Source organism: Triticum aestivum, chromosome 1A (genome assembly GCF_018294505.1).
Source record: "Triticum aestivum cultivar Chinese Spring chromosome 1A, IWGSC CS RefSeq v2.1, whole genome shotgun sequence".
NCBI lineage: Eukaryota > Viridiplantae > Streptophyta > Magnoliopsida > Poales > Poaceae > Triticum > Triticum aestivum.
Window position 1 is genome coordinate 16,603,342 of NC_057794.1, and position 4,813 is coordinate 16,608,154.

At 46.7% G+C, this 4,813-nt stretch overlaps 1 pseudogene; it reads left to right on the forward strand.

The window, feature by feature from the left end:
* The window catches only part of LOC123057734 (UDP-glucose 6-dehydrogenase 4-like), a 14,571-nt pseudogene that overhangs the window by 8,390 nt on the left and 1,368 nt on the right, over positions 1-4,813 (forward strand).

Genomic DNA, 4,813 nt, shown 5'->3' on the forward strand with positions numbered 1-4,813 from the left:
TGTGAGATACATGTACCGTCGGTGTCGGACACTACACCCACATCCCACAAGTGGCGCGGGCTTCGACGCCCACGTCACTTGTGGGACGTGGATGTAGTGTCCGACACCGAAGGCCACATGTATCTCACACCCACGATACTTGCTAGCTATTTAGGGTTTCCTTTACCGAAAAGAAGAGGAGAAATAAATAAGAAGAAGAAAAAAGAAGAAAAAGAAGAGGTGAAGAAGAAAGGAATAGTGGAGAATAAGAGAAAATAGAATATATTCTATTTTCTCTTTTCTCCACTATTCCTTTCTTCTTCTCCTCTTTTTTTTCTTCTTTTCTTCTTCTTCTTCTTCTTCTTCTTCTTCTTCTTCTTCTTCTTATTCTTCTTCTTCTTCTTCTTCTTCTTCTTCTTCTTCTTCTTCTTCTTCTTCTTCTTCTTCTTCTTCTTCCTCGTCTTATTATTCTTATTAGCCGGAAGTAGAGAGAGGTTTCCTAGTGTCAATGTATTGAAGAAATCCATGCCTTCATCATTAGCCGGAAGTAACCAGGGCATGTTGGTACGAAGTTCTGCAAAGTTGTTCTGGAATGGAGTCCCGGATAGAATAATCCGCCTTTTGGTACGAATTCAGCAAAGGCCTTCCAAATAGCGATATTCGGAAGGCTCTTGCCGAACTTTGTACCAAAAAGTGAATTATCCTATCTGGGACTCCGTTCCAGAACAAGTTTGAAGAGCTTCGTACCATCATGCACATGTTACTTTCGCCTAATGATGAAGACATGGTTTTGTTGAATCCCTTGACACTAGGCAACCTCCCGACCCCTCCGCGATCCTATCGAACATGAGAGGAAGAAGAGGATAAAAAAAGAAGAGGAAGAAGAAAAAAAGAGGAGAAGAAAGAATAGAGGAGATCTTCTCCTCTATTCTTTCTTCTCCTCTTATTTTTCTTCTTCTTCCTCTTTTTTTTATCGGGAACGAGGGTCGTCGAGGGACATAGATGTAGTGTCGTCGTTGTCAATATATACCCCCTCCCGATAGTTTACTATGATTAGGTAGCTAGTTCTACGTTTGGCACTAATATATCCATCTGTCATGTTTGAATAATAATTGCCATGTTGTAAATATTTGTAGAAACTATGGACACCGCCCTAGACGAAGCAACAAAAGAAGCATTGTTGAGGGACATAATCGCAGAAGGAAGTGATGCCATCTCGTTGTTTCTCAACGAAACCGATGGTGTGGAAGGAGAGGGTGAACAAGCTGGCTACGGTGACCTAATGCCGGTGCAAGAAGAAGAACATGAGGACGGCTCCGGTGACCCAATGCCGGTGCAAGAAGGAGACCATGATGACGGATCCGGTGACCGAACCGAGTCCGGCCAGGTATATGTATTAGTTAAGCCTATGCTGACTAGCTGATTGATGCATTCATTGTTTTGGTATGTACACATATTAATTAAGTCTTTGTTCTTTTTTCTAGCCCTCCGAATCGAGCACAACTTCGGTAAAGAGACGAGGCCCGAAGAAAAAGTTGAGCTCGGATGAAAAGTTTGAGATCATAGCAAACGCGCCCGACGGCTAACCTATTGAACCCCTCCGGACAAAGAGCGCATTTGTTGCTCAGTGCGGGGTTCTGGTTAGGGACAAGATCCCGATAAGCATCCAACAATGGTTTAAGCCGGCTACAGAAGACCCTGAGGTGTCTTATGTTAATGATATGCAGAAAAATGATCTTTGGACTGAGCTGAAGTCAAATTTCACCCTACCGCCTAAGGATAATCCAAAGAACCCAGTTAAAGAGAAATTAATCAAGTCTTTTGCTCTGAAGAGGATGGCAGAACTATTCAGGAGGTGGAAGAAAGAGCTGAATAAGCTTGTCGAAAATAATGAGACACCAGAATTCAAGGGCAGATATGAGAAGATCAGAGATCACTGGCCCGCATTTGTGGCCCACAAGACATCAGAAAAGAGTAAGAAGATGTCGGCGACAAACAAGCAAAATGCTGCGAAGAAGAAGCTTCACCATCGCACGGGGTCAGGTGGCTACGTCGTAGCCCGGCCTAAGTGGTCCAAGACTGAGAATGATCTGGTTCATAAAGGGATCGAACCAGAGACAATTAACTGGCCAGACCGTTGCCGGACTTGGTTCTTCGGGGCTGGCAGAACACTGGACCCTGTAACAGGGAAGTGCATTTGGACGAACGATCAAATGGACATACCAGTCAGTAAGCTTAAGCAGTATATCGAAGCAGCGCAGGAAGGGACATTCTTTCCAAACAGAGAGAACGACGAGCTCACAATGGCCCTCGGGAATCCTGAGCACCCTGGACGGACACGAGGCACGCCAGGCTCCATTCCGTGGAAGGTTGGGTTTCCGGACGCAGGCGGTTACAAATCCCATGAGAGGAGGAAAAAAGTGCAGCAGACCCAAATACAGGCGCTGCAAGCAAGGGTAGACGCGATAGAGGAACGAGAAGCAAATCGCAGCAAACGTACTGCCGAAGCCTCCCCTGAAGCTACCCCGCCATCTCAGTGCAGAAGCAGCGTGGCTTCCACCGAGCTGCTTCAGCTGGAGCATGCCTTGACGGCTCCTGCCAGCTATCCCGTGGATGCTATAACGGAGTCTCAAAATTGCCACCTTATGACGCAATGGATGAATTTGAAGGTCAAGGCGGCTGTTGGCTCTGTTTATCCTACTGAACACGGCGCAACTTTTCACTGTCGGCCGATTCCAGAAGGATATGCTAGGGTGATGGTGGATGAGATAACGGAGGGATTTGAGGACCTCCAGCTTGACCACCCTACCGGTGAAGGGGAGACTCGGCTGGGGTCTGCTCTGAAGACTCCATGCCTATGGCGGAAGGAGCTCATCAACCTTCTGAACTGGACGCCACCGCCTCCTCCTCCTCCTCCGGCGAGTCAGGGCACTCCGCCTCCACCGCCTCCTCCTCCGGCGAGTGACGATCAGGGCCCTCGGCCGGCTCCTTCTCCGGCGTGTGGCGGCACTCCGCCTCCTTCTCCGCCTGCACCGACGCGCCCGAGCAGCCAGCCTCCTCCTTCTCCGCCTCGTCAGCAAGGGCGGAAGAGACCTGCCGCCGCTCCAGCTGCTCCGGCGCGTTGTAGTCCTTCTCCTCCGCCGCTTAAGCAAGTAAAGAAGACAACCGCTCCGTCTGCTCAGTCGGCGTCTAGCAGTACAACCAGAGGCGGGAGGACATACAGACTCGGTCCTTCTCTGAAGACTCCAGAGAAGTTACCATATGAGAGGACCCTGGAGGAGAACGCCGAGATCGCGTGAGAAGAAGTGAGGAACTTCTTTGAAGGGGTGAAAGCAAAGAAACATCCACCTCCGGAGGAGAAGGTAGATCGGGTGAAAGTGAAGCGCACTCTGGCTGCCCTGACAAAACCATCGAAGTCTGATCCGCCGAAAGGAAACTATGACCGCATTATTGGAAAGGAATTTGCCGAAGCGGAGCGGTCGGGAAGTACTGTCAGTGATCAAAGGCTGAAAGAACGACGAGCTGGGAAACAAATTGCCCAGCTCGGCGAACAAGCGAAGCAATCGTGCCCCCCGCTCAAGGTGCCTAGCCACAACATCGATAATGATCCGAGGATGGTGCCCGGTTATAGCAATCTTGCAGATTACCTGCCCGACGAAGTACATTATGAACCCATGGAGGTGCAAATACAAAGATACGAGTACGGGAAGCCTCTCGTCAAAGATGAAAGATCTCTATCAACGATGATGCGAAGATTGCATGATTGGTACTTGAAAATCTGCAGAGACTCTGGGGGGAGGAGTACTTTGTATGTGAAAGTTAAAAAGGAGCATGACCTCGTTGGAATTGATCTGTTGCCTGTTCCATTTGAGGAGTTCTATCAGTTTTTCAATCAATTGGCCCTCGATAAAACAACGGTCGCCTGCTACTGTCTGTAAGTAGTACTACTTCTGTCATTATGTTTCTCTATATAGCTTAGCTCTTTCATTGCATGTATTTATAATCATCCTCACTATATTATGCAGATTGAAGATCGCCGAATTGAAGAAAAGACAAGTCGGTGATATTGGGTTCATTAACACATATCTCATAGATGCAACTCAGGTTAAACTTCATGCCACAGCTACCGAGGCCAACTTGCTACGATCGTTCGTAATAAATCAAAACAAAGATATAATACTCTTTCCTTACAACTTCAGGTGAGTGTTACTGTCTTGTGCGTATTCGGTTTCCCTTATATATTAGTCAAGGTTATAGTAATGTAATTCATGAGTTATGCATGTGTGTGCAGTTTCCACTATATTCTCCTAGAGATTAAGCTTGAGCAGGGAGTAGCAACCGTTTTGGACTCTAAACGAAAAGATCCCAAGGAGTATGCGGACATGACTGAAATCTCAAGAAGTAAGTTAAATCGATCATTATCCACCATATTAGCAACTTTGTTCATTTCCTGATATCAAGTAATTGTTTTCTTTGTCCGGCAGGGTTTGGAGAAAATTCACCAAAACAGTTTCGGGACTGCCGAAGGAGCTGGAATTTAGACACCCGAAAGTAAGTACTATAGTAGCATGTTCCGCGCATCTCCTAGTGATTCAAGCGCTAGTTTCATCAATACCATTTAGCATTCTTGCTTATCAGTTTGATTGACCTCTATTTCTTGTAAAGTGGTTGTGGCAGGAACAAGGGAATGATTTCTGTGGATACTACATCTGCGAGTCCATCCGCCACACGACCTGTGAGCGGGGCGGGTACTCTAACGAACAATATGAAGTACGTAAATAACAACATTCACAATTTTATTTTATTACCATCATTTGTGTTGAGTTTCATTCAT